The sequence below is a fragment of the Salvelinus namaycush genome, chromosome 12 (genome assembly GCF_016432855.1).
Source record: "Salvelinus namaycush isolate Seneca chromosome 12, SaNama_1.0, whole genome shotgun sequence".
Classification (NCBI taxonomy): Eukaryota; Metazoa; Chordata; class Actinopteri; order Salmoniformes; family Salmonidae; genus Salvelinus; species Salvelinus namaycush.
The window spans coordinates 53,545,841-53,562,000 of NC_052318.1; the positions used below are offsets into that span (position 1 = coordinate 53,545,841).

The 16,160-nt window shown below is 40.7% G+C and overlaps 7 non-coding genes across 7 annotated transcripts; all 7 read left to right on the forward strand.

The window, feature by feature from the left end:
* The first annotated feature begins 18 nt into the window (after window positions 1–18).
* trnar-ucu lies at window positions 19–109 on the forward strand. Its single transcript is given in 2 exon segments — window positions 19–55; window positions 74–109. It is a non-coding gene; the product is annotated as a tRNA-Arg (tRNA).
* Window positions 110–642: 533 nt separating this feature from the next.
* trnar-ucu lies at window positions 643–733 on the forward strand. The gene is given in 2 exon segments: window positions 643–679; window positions 698–733. It is a non-coding gene; the product is annotated as a tRNA-Arg (tRNA).
* Window positions 734–1,890: 1,157 nt separating this feature from the next.
* On the forward strand, window positions 1,891–1,981 carry trnar-ucu. Its single transcript is given in 2 exon segments — window positions 1,891–1,927; window positions 1,946–1,981. It is a non-coding gene; the product is annotated as a tRNA-Arg (tRNA).
* A 535-nt stretch (window positions 1,982–2,516) lies between these two features.
* On the forward strand, window positions 2,517–2,607 carry trnar-ucu. Its single transcript is given in 2 exon segments — window positions 2,517–2,553; window positions 2,572–2,607. It is a non-coding gene; the product is annotated as a tRNA-Arg (tRNA).
* Window positions 2,608–3,139: 532 nt separating this feature from the next.
* Window positions 3,140–3,230, forward strand: trnar-ucu. Its single transcript is given in 2 exon segments — window positions 3,140–3,176; window positions 3,195–3,230. It is a non-coding gene; the product is annotated as a tRNA-Arg (tRNA).
* A 535-nt stretch (window positions 3,231–3,765) lies between these two features.
* trnak-uuu lies at window positions 3,766–3,856 on the forward strand. Its single transcript is given in 2 exon segments — window positions 3,766–3,802; window positions 3,821–3,856. It is a non-coding gene; the product is annotated as a tRNA-Lys (tRNA).
* A 534-nt stretch (window positions 3,857–4,390) lies between these two features.
* On the forward strand, window positions 4,391–4,481 carry trnar-ucu. Its single transcript is given in 2 exon segments — window positions 4,391–4,427; window positions 4,446–4,481. It is a non-coding gene; the product is annotated as a tRNA-Arg (tRNA).
* Window positions 4,482–16,160: the final 11,679 nt, after the last annotated feature.

The following is a 16,160-nucleotide window of genomic DNA, read 5'->3' on the forward strand; positions in this document are numbered from 1 at the left end:
TTGGTTTGTTTGCAAAATGGCTCTGTGGCGCAATGGATAGCGCATTGGACTTCTAGGAGAGATTGTTGAAGAGATTCAAAGGTTGTGGGTTCGAGTCCCACTAGAGTCAAACATTATTTTTTTGTCTCCTCCTTCCCTGAACAATGGAATGGAAAGAGTGATCTGATACAAAATAACAAATGGTGTAATCCTTGAGTTCCCAACCCTATTCACCAAGGGACCAATTTTTCACACCTACATAATTGTCTGACGTGTAAATTTTGTTTGGAGTCCGTAACTTATCTCTACCACCTTTCTCTGGTGCCTTTCGGTTAGCGCATTAGGCCAGTCAACCAAAAGTTGGTGGTATGAGCACACCCAAGTCCAACCTTCTTTTTGTTCAGCTTTTCCCTCAGCTGTCTGAACCGGGGGCCAAGTTTCTGAACTTGTCTTTGCATGTTGCCTGGCACCATGTCTTAGTTGGTTGAAGTACCTCTCTAGTAAAGTGGAGTTCCTGGTTTTGTATCCCACAGTGTCTTTCAAATGGCAGCTTTGGTGTTTTCACTGATTTCCAGCCCGCCATCTAACTTTAGAAAGTTACTTTGACAGAGCCGGGCTATGTCCCGCACACGAAAAATGGTCAATTTGGTTTGTTTGCAAAATGGCTCTGTGGCGCAATGGATAGCGCATTGGACTTCTAGGAGAGATTGTTGAAGAGATTCAAAGGTTGTGGGTTCGAGTCCCACTAGAGTCAAACATAATTTTTTTGTCTCCTCCTTCCCTGAACAATGGAATGGAAAGAGTGATCTGATACAAAATAACAAATGGTGTAATCCTTGAGTTCCCAACCCTATTCACCAAGGGACCAATTTTTCACACCTACATAATTGTCTGACGTGTAAATTTTGTTTGGAGTCCGTAACTTATCTCTACCACCTTTCTCTGGTGCCTTTCGGTTAGCGCATTAGGCCAGTCAACCAAAAGTTGGTGGTATGAGCACACCCAAGTCCAACCTTCTTTTTGTTCAGCTTTTCCCTCAGCTGTCTGAACCGGGGGCCAAGTTTCTGAACTTGTCTTTGCATGTTGCCTGGCACCATGTCTTAGTTGGTTGAAGTACCTCTCTAGTAAAGTGGAGTTCCTGGTTTTGTATCCCACAGTGTCTTTCAAATGGCAGCTTTGGTGTTTTCACTGATTTCCAGCCCGCCATCTAACTTTAGAAAGTTACTTTGACAGAGCCGGGCTATGTCCCGCACACGAAAAATGGTCAATTTGGTTTGTTTGCAAAATGGCTCTGTGGCGCAATGGATAGCGCATTGGACTTCTAGGAGAGATTGTTGAAGAGATTCAAAGGTTGTGGGTTCGAGTCCCACTATAGTCAAACATAATTTTTTTGTCTCCTCCTTCCCTGAACAATGGAATGGAAAGAGGGATCTGATACAAAATAACAAATGGTGTAATCCTTGAGTTCCCAACCCTATTCACCAAGGGACCTATTTTTCACACCTACATAATTGTGTGACGTGTAAATTTTGTTTGGAGTCCGTAACTTATCTCTACCACCTTTCTCTGGTGCCTTTCGGTTAGCGCATTAGGCCAGTCAACCAAAAGTTGGTGGTATGAGCACACCCAAGTCCAACCTTCTTTTTGTTCAGCTTTTCCCTCAGCTGTCTGAACCGGGGGCCAAGTTTCTGAACTTGTCTTTGCATGTTGCCTGGCACCATGTCTTAGTTGGTTGAAGTACCTCTCTAGTAAAGTGGAGTTCCTGGTTTTGTAACCCACAGTGGTTTTAAAATGGCAGCTTTGGTGTTTTCACTGATTTCCAGCCCGCCATCTAACTTTAGAAAGTTACTTTGACAGAGCCGGGCTATGTCCCGCACACGAAAAATGGTCAATTTGGTTTGTTAGCAAAATGGCTCTGTGGCGCAATGGATAGCGCATTGGACTTCTAGGAGAGATTGTTGAAGAGATTCAAAGGTTGTGGGTTCGAGTCCCACTAGAGTCAAACATAATTTTTTTGTCTCCTCCTTCCCTGAACAATGGAATGGAAAGAGTGATCTGATACAAAATAAGCAAATGGTGTAATCCTTGAGTTCCCAACCCTATTCACCAAAGGGACCTATTTTTCACACCTACATAATTGTGTGACGTGTAAATTTTGTTTGGAGTCCGTAACTTATCTCTACCACCTTTCTCTGGTGCCTTTCGGTTAGCCCATTAGGCCAGTCAACCAAAAGTTGGTGGTATGAGCACACCCAAGTCCAACCTTCTTTTTGTTCAGATTTTCCCTCAGCTGTCTGAACCGGGGGCCAAGTTTCTGAACTTGTCTTTGCATGTTGCCTGGCACCATGTCTTAGTTGGTTGAAGTACCTCTCTAGTAAAGTGGAGTTCCTGGTTTTGTAACCCACAGTGGTTTTAAAATGGCAGCTTTGGTGTTTTCACTGATTTCCAGCCCGCCATCTAACTTTTAAAAGTTACTTTGACAGAGCCGGGCTATGTCCCGCACACGAAAAATGGTCAATTTGGTTTGTTTGCAAAATGGCTCTGTGGCGCAATGGATAGCGCATTGGACTTCTAGGAGAGATTGTTGAAGAGATTCAAAGGTTGTGGGTTCGAGTCCCACTAGAGTCAAATATAATTTTTTTGTCTCCTCCTTCCCTGAACAATGGAATGGAAAGAGTGATCTGATACAAAATAGCAAATGGTCTAATCCTTGAGTTCCCAACCCTTTTCACCAAGGGACCTATATTTCACACCTACATAATTGTCTGACGTGTCAATTTTGTTGGAGTCCGTAACTTATCTCTACCACCTTTCTCTGGTGCCTTTCGGTTAGCCCATTAGGCCAGTCAACCAAAAGTTGGTGGTATGAGCACACCCAAGTCCAACCTTCTTTTTGTTCAGCTTTTCCCTCAGCTGTCTGAACCGGGGGCCAAGTTTCTGAACTTGTCTTTGCATGTTGCCTGGCACCATGTCTTAGTTGGTTGAAGTACCTCTCTAGTAAAGTGGAGTTCCTGGTTTTGTAACCCACAGTGGTTTTAAATGGCAGCTTTGGTGTTTTCACTGATTTCCAGCCCGCCATCTAACTTTTGAAAGTTACTTTGACAGAGCCGGGCTATGTCCCGCACACGAAAAATGGTCAATTTGGTTTGTTTGGCAAAATGGCTCTGTGGCGCAATGGATAGCGCATTGGACTTCTAGGAGAGATTGTTGAAGAGATTCAAAGGTTGTGGGTTCGAGTCCCACTAGAGTCAAACATTAATTTTTTTGTCTCCTCCTTCCCTGAACAATGGAATGGAAAGAGTGATCTGATACAAAATAGCAAATTGTGTAATCCTTGAGTTCCCAACCCTATTCACCAAGGGACCAATTTTTCACACCTACATAATTGTCTGACGTGTAAATTTTGTTTGGAGTCCGTAACTTATCTCTACCACCTTTCTCTGGTGCCTTTCGGTTAGCGCATTAGGCCAGTCAACCAAAAGTTGGTGGTATGAGCACACCCAAGTCCAACCTTCTTTTTGTTCAGCTTTTCCCTCAGCTGTCTGAACCGGGGGCCAAGTTTCTGAACTTGTCTTTGCATGTTGCCTGGCACCATGTCTTAGTTGGTTGAAGTACCTCTCTAGTAAAGTGGAGTTCCTGGTTTTGTAATCCCACAGTGTCTTTCAAATGGCAGCTTTGGTGTTTTCACTGATTTCCAGCCCGCCATCTAACTTTAGAAAGTTACTTTGACAGAGCCGGGCTATGTCCCGCACACGAAAAATGGTCAATTTGGTTTGTTTGCAAAATGGCTCTGTGGCGCAATGGATAGCGCATTGGACTTTTAGGAGAGATTGTTGAAGAGATTCAAAGCTTGTGGGTTCGAGTCCCACTAGAGTCAAACATTATTTTTTTTGTCTCCTCCTTCCCTGAACAATGGAATGGAAAGAGTGATCTGATACAAAATAGCAAATTGTGTAATCCTTGAGTTCCCAACCCTATTCACCAAGGGACCAATTTTTCACACCTACATAATTGTCTGACGTGTAAATTTTGTTTGGAGTCCGTAACTTATCTCTACCACCTTTCTCTGGTGCCTTTCGGTTAGCGCATTAGGCCAGTCAACCAAAAGTTGGTGGTATGAGCACACCCAAGTCCAACCTTCTTTTTGTTCAGCTTTTCCCTCAGCTGTCTGAACCGGGGGCCAAGTTTCTGAACTTGTCTTTGCATGTTGCCTGGCACCATGTCTTAGTTGGTTGAAGTACCTCTCTAGTAAAGTGGAGTTCCTGGTTTTGTATCCCACAGTGTCTTTCAAATGGCAGCTTTGGTGTTTTCACTGATTTCCAGCCCGCCATCTAACTTTAGAAAGTTACTTTGACAGAGCCGGGCTATGTCCCGCACACGAAAAATGGTCAATTTGGTTTGTTTGCAAAATGGCTCTGTGGCGCAATGGATAGCGCATTGGACTTCTAGGAGAGATTGTTGAAGAGATTCAAAGGTTGTGGGTTCGAGTCCCACTAGAGTCAAACATTATTTTTTTGTCTCCTCCTCCCCTGAACAATGGAATGGAAAGCGTGATCTGATACAAAATAGCAAATTGTGTAATCCTTGAGTTCCCAACCCTATTCACCAAGGGACCTATATTTCACACCTACATAATTGTCTGACGTGTAAATTTTGTTTGGAGTCCGTAACTTATCTCTACCACCTTTCTCTGGTGCCTTTCGGTTAGCCCATTAGGCCAGTCAACCAAAAGTTGGTGGTATGAGCACACCCAAGTCCAACCTTCTTTTTGTTCAGCTTTTCCCTCAGCTGTCTGAACCGGGGGCCAAGTTTCTGAACTTGTCTTTGCATGTTGCCTGGCACCATGTCTTAGTTGGTTGAAGTACCTCTCTAGTAAAGTGGAGTTCCTGGTTTTGTAACCCACAGTGTCTTTAAAATGGCAGCTTTGGTGTTTTCACTGATTTCCAGCCCGGCATCTAACTTTTGAAAGTTACTTTGACAGAGCCGGGCTATGTCCCGCACACGAAAAATGGTCAATTTGGTTTGTTGGCAAAATGGCTCTGTGGCGCAATGGATAGCGCATTGGACTTCTAGGAGAGATTGATGAAGAGATTCAAAGGTTGTGGGTTTTAGTCCCACTAGAGTCAAGCATAATTTTTTTGTCTCCTCCTCCCCTGAACAATGGAATGGAAAGCGTGATCTGATACAAAATAGCAAATTGTGTAATCCTTGAGTTCCCAACCCTATTCACCAAGGGACCTATATTTCACACCTACATAATTGTCTGACGTGTAAATTTTGTTTGGAGTCCGTAACTTATCTCTACCACCTTTCTCTGGTGCCTTTCGGTTAGCCCATTAGGCCAGTCAACCAAAAGTTGGTGGTATGAGCACACCCAAGTCCAACCTTCTTTTTGTTCAGCTTTTCCCTCAGCTGTCTGAACCGGGGGCCAAGTTTCTGAACTTGTCTTTGCATGTTGCCTGGCACCATGTCTTAGTTGGTTGAAGTACCTCTCTAGTAAAGTGGAGTTCCTGGTTTTGTAACCCACAGTGTCTTTAAAATGGCAGTTTTGGTGTTTTCACTGATTTCCAGCCCGGCATCTAACTTTTGAAAGTTACTTTGACAGAGCCGGGCTATGTCCCGCACACGAAAAATGGTCAATTTGGTTTGTTGTCAAAATGGCTCTGTGGCGCAATGGATAGCGCATTGGACTTCTAGGAGAGATTGATGAAGAGATTCAAAGGTTGTGGGTTTTAGTCCCACTAGAGTCAAGCATAATTTTTTTGTCTCCTCCTCCCCTGAACAATGGAATGGAAAGCGTGATCTGATACAAAATAGCAAATTGTGTAATCCTTGAGTTCCCAACCCTATTCACCAAGGGACCTATATTTCACACCTACATAATTGTCTGACGTGTAAATTTTGTTTGGAGTCCGTAACTTATCTCTACCACCTTTCTCTGGTGCCTTTCGGTTAGCCCATTAGGCCAGTCAACCAAAAGTTGGTGGTATGAGCACACCCAAGTCCAACCTTCTTTTTGTTCAGCTTTTCCCTCAGCTGTCTGAACCGGGGGCCAAGTTTCTGAACTTGTCTTTGCATGTTGCCTGGCACCATGTCTTTTTTTTTTTTTTTTTTTTTTTTAGGGGTGGATCAGCTTAATATTGCGGAAAGAATGTTGCTTCCAATGTAATTGTCTGCATCATTTCCAATCCCCCATATTTTTTTGGGTAAATATATATATCCATACACGCATGCATACATATATACATATATACATACACATACCTATATAGACATACATACTTTTTTAAAGAATATACCTTTATTATTATTCCCCGCAACCCTACCACCGCTCCCCCAATTGGAGTAAACTAATAAACACTTCTGCTTTTACCTTCAATTTATACATCTTATACCTATTTTACAGACACAGACTACTTTATAATAGTTCTCTCTTGTTTGTTCTTAGTCCTTCCTCTATTTCTGTTGTCCATCCAATTTTATTTCCACTTGTAACTGTGCTATTTCACAAAAGCTCCGCACCTATACACATTTCACAGATCCCGTATGCCCTACATTGTTTATCTTGTTATTAGTCCCACCCTTCAGTTCAACTCAACCCTTCCCATCTATCTTCCAACATCATCCATTTCGGATTTTTATTTGCCATATATTTTTCAACTGTGCTGTGATGCTTCACAAAAGATTTGAACCTTCCTATTCTCATAGCTTCTACAGATTGTAAATTAAAAATAAACATTTTTGCTAAAATAATTATTATATTATTGATTGATTGACTATGGCTTTTCAAATCCCCCAGTATTGCTATCTGTAGCGTTAGTTCTAGGCAAATGTTGCAATTCTTCAGCCATTCCTGGACCTGTGACCAAAAACGAGCTACATATGGACAATACCAAAATAAATGATCTAATGACTCTGCCTCCTCACAACAGAATCTGCAGAGCTGGGAAGATTGTATATCCCATATATATAACATTCTATTAGTTGCAAGAATTTTGTACAGTAATTTAAATTGAAAAATTCGAAGTTTTGAATCCGGCGTTGTTTTGCGTATCAATTCATAAACCATGTGCCATGGAATGGGTACATCGAAAATCTCTTCCCAACTATTTTGCAATTTATATGGCACAGCTGTCAGTTTTTTGGTCCTTAAATGAAATTGGTATATGTTTTTATTTATCACACTTTTCTTTAACCATTTATGTTCTTTAATACAGGGCCGACATACAAGTTCCTTACTTTTTTCCCCTTCTACTTGCCTCTTCCATTTTTGTGGTAATGCTGCAATTAATTGGTTGTAATTTTGGGTAGAGCAGACATTTCCATATGTCTGTGTTAGCTGCATGTGTGACATAACTCCACCAGTCCTATTTATGATATCATTCACAAAAATTATACCTTTTTTAAACATTTCTTCGATAAATACAGTTTTTTTATCAATTACTATATTTGAATTTAACCACAATATTTGTTGTACTATTTGTTCCGTCCTTTCAGGTGGATTAAACTGAAATTGCAACCAACTTTCTAAGGCTTGTTTAAAAAATAAGGATATTTTGGAGATTATTTCCTTTTCAAACAACCGAAAGTGAGCAGGTGTAATCTGAATAAAGGGAAAAAGGCCCTTCTTGAACATAGGATGAGACATTCGTACCAATTTACTAGAGAACCAGTTTGGATTTAAGTATAACTTTTGTATGACTGATGCCTTTAGTGAGAGGTCTAATGCTTTAATATTTAATAATTTCTGCCCTCCGAATTCATATTCGTTATATAAATAGGCCCTTTTAATTTTATCTGGCTTGCCGTTCCAAATAAAATGGAATATTTTTTGTTCATATAATTTAAAAAGCAGGTCACTAGGTGTAGGCAAAACCATAAGCAAATAGGTAAACTGTGATATGACTAAAGAGTTAATCAGGGTGATTTTTCCACAAATAGACAAGTATTTTCCTTTCCATGGTAGCAAGATCTTATCTATTTTTGCTAACTTTCTATAAAAATTTATTGGAGTGAGATCATTTCTTTCTTTTGGGATTTTTATACCGAGTATGTCCACATCTCCGTCAGACCATTTAATTGGTAAACTACATGGCAATATAAAATGTGTATTTTTTAGTGATCCAATACGTAATATGGTACATTTATCATAATTTGGTTTTAATCCAGAGAGGATAGCAAAGGTATCTAGATCCTCTATGAGGCCGTGGAGAGACTCTAGTTGTGGTTTTAAAAGAAAACATGAATCATCAGCGTACAATGACACCTTAGTTTTTAAGCCACGGATTTCTAATCCATTAATATTAATGTTTGATCTAATTTTAACAGCTAACATTTCGATGGCAATAATAAATAGATATGCCGATAGTGGACAACCTTGTTTTACTCCTCTAGATAGTTTAAAACTTTCTGAGATGTAGCCATTATTTACTATTTTACACCTAGGGTTACTATACATAATTTTAACCCATTTTATAAGAGATTCCCCAAAATTGAAATATTCTAGGCATTTATATATAAACTCCAGTCGTACTTTATCAAAAGCCTTTTCAAAATCAGCTATGAAAACCAGACCTGGTGTCCCCGATATTTCATAGTGTTCTATTGTTTCTAGTACTTGCCTTATATTATCTCCAATGTATCGTCCATGTAAAAAACCTGTCTGATTAGGATGAATAATATCTGACAAAACTTTTTTTATTCTATGCGCCAAGCATTTTGCTAGGATTTTTGCATCACAACACTGAAGTGTAAGAGGTCTCCAATTTTTTAATTGGACTGGATCTTTATATATACCACTTGGGTCCTGTTTCAGTAATAACGATATCAGACCTTCTTGTTGCGTGTCTGATAATCTACCATTTATATAGGAGTGGTTAAAACAAGCTAATAATGGTCCTTTGAGTATATCAAAAAAAGTTTTGTATACTTCCACTGGTATGCCATCCAGCCCTGGAGTTTTCCCATCCTTAAAGGCCCCAATTGCATCAAGCAGTTCCTCCTCTGTAATTTGGCCTTCACATGAGTCTTTCTGTACAGATGTTAATTTTACATTATTAATAGGAAAAAAATCCATACAATTAGTTTCAGTTAGTGGAGATGGAGGAGCCTGAAACGAAAACATATTCTTAAAGTACTTTACTTCCTCTTTCAAAATATCATTTGGTGAATCATGCGTGACTCCATCATTTGTAACAAGTTTTAATACATTTTTTTTGGTAGCATTTCTATATTGAAGATTGAAAAAGAATTTGGTGCATTTTTCCCCATATTCCATCCAGTTCGCTTTATTTTTATAATATATTACACTGGATCTTTCTTGAATAAGTTCCTCCATTTCTTTTTGTTTTTCCTCTAACTTATTCTGTGCCTCTATGGTACCGTTTTTATTGCTATCTAACTGTACTGTTAGTCCTTCAATTTCCTTTGTTAATATGGACTCTTTTGATCTAAATTCCCTTTGTTTTATAGATGAGTACTGAATTGCATGGCCTCTAAAGGCACACTTAAAAGTGTCCCATACAATAAGGGGATCTGCTGTACCTATGTTATGTCTGAAAAAGTCAGTTATAAAATCTTCTGTCCTAGTTCTAAACAATTTATCATCTAGTAGACTTTGATTAAATTTCCAATATCCTCGCCCACGTGGAAATTCTGTAAGAGAAATATATATGCCAATTATGTGATGATCCGACCGCATTCTGTCCCCTATCAACACTTTTTTAACTTTTGGTGCCAGAGAGAATGGTATAAGAAAGTAGTCAAGACGACTAGCTTGATTCAGCCTCCGCCATGTATATCTCACTAAATCAGGGTATTTAAGTCTCCATATATCCACTAATTCCAATATATCCATGACATTCATGATTTCCTTAAGTGCCTGAGGGTGATAGTTTGTAGTGTGATTTCCTTTCCGGTCTATAGAGGTATTTAAGACCGTATTAAAATCTCCCACTATAATAATAGAGTCTAGTGTTGCTTGTAGAGTTGATAAATTCTTATATATATTTTCAAAGAAGCTTGGATCATCATTATTCGGACCGTATAGGTTAACAAGCCATATTTGTTTATTGTCCAATAACATATTTAAAATAATCCATCTACCTTGAGGATCTGTTTGGACAATTTGCACATTTGGATCAAAATTATTGTTAATTAAAACCATCACCCCTTTTGAATTTCTTTGCCCATGGGAGAAATATATTTTGCCCCCCCAGTTCTTTTTCCACAAAACTTCATCTAAAACTGTTGAATGGGTTTCCTGTAAACAATAGATATTATAATCCTTCTCTTTTAGCCAGGTAAATACTGATCGTCTTTTCTTATTATCTGCTAAGCCATTACAATTGTAACTGGCTATACTTATTTCACCACTTACCATAATGAGACACACCTTTCATTCTTTTAATCAGAATATATTTTTGTAAACGTACTATTAAAAAGTAACATAATGATTGAGTGTCTATATACTTGTACCATGATATTTGCATTTCTACTAAGTAAACCTCCAATTGGTCCCTACTATTCCACCCGCTAAAAGGCCTCATCTCGAGATGGCTTGTCATCCCAATGCCCGGCAGACCACCCTCGACCCCCTGTATCCCATAGCCCTGAACCGACTGGGATCCATTCTTTGAAAAGAGCATACAGTGCCATTTACCGAATTGAAGAAGATCAATTGCCATATGCATTTCCATTGCCCTCACCTCGATTTGTATTATATATATCTGTGGATCATCCTCTATTGTCCCTAACATCTTTTACTTCTTCCTTCGCAACAGTTGTGGGATACACACATACACCCACACACACTCAGCCCTTACCCCCACACAACCATAAGCTCACTTTCTCAACAATTGCACCATCCCAGAGCCCAACTCAAGATGGGTCATGATTTACAAATGCACTTGCAGTTGCAGCTGCATGAGAAGGCCTGCAAGACCGCACAAAAAATTAGCAAAAATTGAGAGATTTATTTACCATTGTCATATCCTAGATAATGGAGGTCAAATGTACACCTTATTCCTGAAACACCCACAATACGGCCACCCGTCATGACCATGTCCCCACGCATCTCCATGCAGTCCGACTTTGATTTTGTGCCGCCAGGGCCACAATAATATACCCCCTCTCTGAATGTCCGAGTGTGACCCCCTCCCCATGGGTTACCCCCTCCCCATTCCTCTACTGTTTGTAACTACCCTGGTAGGTTGATTGATAACCTGAACAAGGTTGACGGCACTGGTTACAGTTTGAAGCTTTCTCTTGAGTGGGCAGCCTGATCACAGCTTTCCTCCAGTATTAGTTAATTAATTAACAGTGTCTTGAGTTTAGTTTGCCTGTTCAACAGTCTTGTAAAGATAGGGGGGTTGACTGGGACAGGCAATGTAACATCCATGTTTTAAGGAAAAGTTTTTGTAAAACAAGCATCTTACATTGGATCATCTTTTAACTTTCTCTCTAAAGCTAACTTTCATCAAGGTTTAATATGGTCTATTGGTTTCTCTCTTTTCATTGGCAGAATCCTTTTTCAGTGTTATGATATTCATAACATCCATATCTACCAGTCTATCTTCCTGTCAACTAACAGAACTCTGCTGGTTGTCCTGGTAACAGATACCAGTGGGCAGATCTATTGTATTTGTTCAAACTAAACTACAGCACTTACTTTGATGTGTCAAATCTGATCCTTTCTTCTCTTCTCCTCCTCTCACAGTTCCACTCAGCCCCGTTGTTTTCCTGCAGTCCACCAGCTGCACAGACAACCTCTTCATACCCAGCAGTACGGTGCTACCGGGAGAGGCATGACACGGGGACTCCGGGAGGGAGGAAGGGCTAGCGTTGTCCTGGTAACCATAAAGAGGGGACACAGACACATATCATTATGGATGCTGATGTCATTGTTGTCATGAAGTGCTTTACAGAAACCCAGCCCAGACCCCGATAGAGCAAGCTGTATGCTAGACCAAACCCAGCTGTACCATCTGGTGTTCTGATCTGGAGAGATTCTTCCCTGACTCGTCAGCATCAGGATGTTGATGAGGCTCCCCAAAGGATCCACGATAGTCACGTCTCTCTCCTGTGTGAACGAGAACAGCAAACAGACGTAAACTTATGACCATCTATTACAATCAAGAGGCATGAATATGTCTAAAATTGCCTTTTTCATCATGATTTTGTCAAATATTGTTTGTGTTGCAAATGTATAGGGTCAATTCCAATTCTCTCCACTGGGATTCTCTGCCTCTAAGCCTAATACAGGGGCTAAGTCACTGGCTTACTGGTGCTCTTTCATGCCGTCCCTAGGAGGGGTGCGTCACTTGAGTGGGTTGAGTCACTGACGTGATCTTCCTGTCTGGGTTGGCGCCCCCCCTTGGGTTGTGCCGTGGCGTAGATCTTTGTGGGCTATAATCGGCCTTGTCGCAGGATGGTAAGTTGGTGGTTGAAGATATCCCTCTAGTGGTGTGGGGGCTGTGCCTTGGCAAAGTGGGTGGGGTTATATCCTTCCTGTTTGGCCCTGTCCGGGGGTATCATCGGATGGGGCCACAGTGTCTCCTAACCCCTCCATTCTAAGCCTCCAGTATTTATGCTGCTGTCTAATTATCTCTTTCTTTCTCTCTCTCGGAGGACCTGAGCCCTAGGACCATGCCTCAGGACGACCTGACATGATGACTCCTTGCTGTCCCCAGTCCACCTGGCCGTGCTGCTGCTCCAGTTTCAACTGTTCTGCCTGCGGCTATGGAACCCTGACCTGTTCACCGGACGTGCTACCTGTCCCAGACCTGCTGTTTTCAACTCTCTAGAGACAGCAGGAGCGGTAGAGATACTCTTAATGATCGACTATGAAAAGCCAACTGACATTTACTCCTGAGGTGCTGCACCCTCGACAACTACTGTGATTATTATTTGACCATGCTGGTCATTTATGAACATTTGAACATCTTGGCCATGTTCTGCTATAATCTCCAACCGGCACAGCCAGAAGAGGACTGGCCCCCCCTCATAGCCTGGTTCCTCTCTAGGTTTCTTCCTAGGTTTTGGCCTTTCTAGGGAGTTTTTCCTAGCCACCGTGCTTCTACACCTGCATTGCTTGCTGTTTGGGGTTATAGGCTGGGTTTCTGTACAGCACTTTGAGATATCAGCTGATGTACGAAGGGCTATTTAAATACATTTGATTTGAATGCCCCGTTAAAACAATACATTAAATCAAGAACTTCATAGTGCCCCTGTTTTTAAGACAGTACTCACTGTTTGTAATCCGATCTTCAGCCTCCTCCTTTTTCACTCACAAAACGTCTTCCTCTTCTTTCACTACATTCTCTTCTTTCAATGTTATGGCATCTTCCTCCTTTTTGATTCTGAAAGCTTCTACCTCCTCCTCTTCCACTCTGACAACCTCTTTCCCATATTCCTCTTTCACTGTAATATCATACACTTCTTCTTTCAATGTGATTGCCTCCTCTTCCTCCCTTTTCATCCTGAAAGCTTCTTCCTCTCCTTTCATCAGAGCTTCTTTCTCCGTCGAGATTAGTGAGCTCATGTTCCGGTCGATTAGCCTAGTGCATTATCAGTTTACCACATTTGCAAATTTAAGAAGCAAATTACGTTTAAATGACCTAGTAGACAAGTAAACAGAATTATATTCAAAACACTAAGAGTAAAATACACAAGATTGGTCTAAAGCGCTTCAATGTTTCGGTTTTAGGTTCGCTAGCAAATCACCACGTTGGTTGAATCAGAAGCCTTTTGTCGCTGTTGAAGAAGCCTCCAGTTCCGTCCACTAGATTATACGTCACGCAAGCAGCATCACCTGAAAGACTCAAATCGCCATCTGCTGACTGGACTGGGTAACGCAGATTGGAAAAATATTAATTACAATGTTTATTCTTGCAAGCAATGTCATGAGAGGTAATAAAAAATAAAAATAAACAGATGTTATGTTTTCTCTTACTTCTTACAACCAATACTTTACTCCAGGGCTGACCTGCCCATTAGGTAGGATTAGGTGACAGATTAAAGAGTTTTAATTTTTATGTCATAGTTATTCTGAACCCACTGCCTGCAAGTCGTCTAAATTATTCTCAGTGATTTGTATTTTCCTTCAACTTTCTGAAGAGGAAACAGCCCTGAAATGCCCCTGTCTGAGTGCATTTGTCTACCATTATGTTTAGCTGTTGGGCGATTATGCTAATGACAACCATCTTCTGGTTGATAGAAAAGCTTTCCCCAAAAACCTTGTCAATTAAATGTTCACTACAAAGTAGTCTATGCCTACCTGGCAGAATGATATCATGATTATTTGCATCAATCCAGTTGTGATTTGTTCAGCAGACTCTGCAATCACATGTGTGCTACAGAGACACCACTAACCAAGCAAGGCTCTTGCTGGTGCCACTTGAATTAAAGAAAAATGAACATTTCTTAGATTTTTCTCAGACTTCAAAAGTGGTCTCCTGATGTGGTTTAAGTATTGTTGTGGACTTGGAACATCCAATGTTGTTGTTTTTCTATTAACAGTGTGATTTAGAGAGAAAAACAGAAAAACAGGGACAAATCAGAAACCTGGAAACACTAAACGGAGAAAATGGAATTAGGTTAAAAAAAGAAAAGACAACGGATTTGATAGGGCCCTAAATATTCTAGACATTTTCTCTCATTACTGGATTATCTAGGGAAAGTGTAGAGTAACAGCTGTATCCTGACGTGACCTTTAACCTCCCTGCTCCTCAATACTTCTTCCACTGGATCACAGCTTCAGCCAAATAGGATACATGATAGTGGCAACACATGGAGCTGGGTTGGATATTGTCATGGTAGGATATATGATAGTGGCAACACATGGAGTAGGGTTGGATATAGTCATGGTAGGATACATGATAGTGGAAATACATGGAGTAGGGTTGGATATAGTAATGGTAGGATACATGATAGTGGCAACACATGGAGTAGGGTTGGATATAGTCATGGTAGGATACATGATAGTGGCAACACATGGAGCTGGGTTGGATATAGTCATGGTAGGATACATGATAGTGGCAACACATGGAGCTGGGTTGGATATAGTCATGGTAGGATACATGATAGTGGCAACACATGGAGCTGGGTTGAATATAGTCATGGTAGGATACATTGAGCGGCAAGATGTTCTTTACCATTCGGCCATCAGATTTGCCACCAATGCTCCTTATAGGACACCTCACTGCACTCTATACTCCTCTGTAAACTGGTTATCTCTGTATACCAGTCGCAAGACCCACTGGTTTAATGCTTATTTATAAAACCCTCTTAGGCCTCACTCACCCCTATCTAAGATATCTACTGCAGCCCTCATCCTCCACATACAACACTCGTTCTGCCAGTCACATTCTGTTAAAGGTCCCCAAAGCACACACATCCCTGGGTCGCTCCTCTTTTCAGTTCGCTGCAGCTAGCGACGGGAACAAGTTGCAAAAAAACACTCAAACTGGACAGTTTTATCTCCATCTCTTCATTCAAAGACTCAATCATGGACACTTTTACTGACAGTTGTGGCTGCTCCGCGTGATGCATTGTTTTCTCTACCTTCTTGCCTTTGTGCTCTTGTCTGTGCCCAATAATGTTTGTACCATGTTGTGTTGCTACCATGTTGTTGTTATGTGGTGTTGCAACCATGTTGTGTTGCTGCCATGTTGTGTTGCTACCATGTTGGTGTCATGTGGTGTTGCAACCATGTTGTGTTGCTGCCATGTTGTGTTGCTACCATGTTGTTGTTATGTTGTGTTGCTACCATGTTGTTGTCATGTGGTGTTGCTACCATGTTGTGCTGCTGCCATGTTGTGTTGCTACCATGTTGTTGTTATGTGGGGTTTCTACCATGTTGTTGTCACGTGGTGTTTCTACATGTAATAATAACAACATGTGTGATTTATATAAAGTTCTTTAGTAATAAAACATTAGTGACATAATTTAGTATTTAATATGACATAGTAAACTTTAATAATTGTAATATGTATGTTTAAATGACTGTACTAAAGTTTTTGAATAAAATAAAAGGTTTGAAATAAAATGTAATTTACCTTCAAAGAATTTAAATCTCTCTCTCTTTCTCTCCCTCTGTCTCTCCTTGGCTGGGAATGTTAAGGGTCAAGAAGTTGTGAATCTAGGGGGGCTCTTACACACAGGGGAACTAAATGTACACAAAA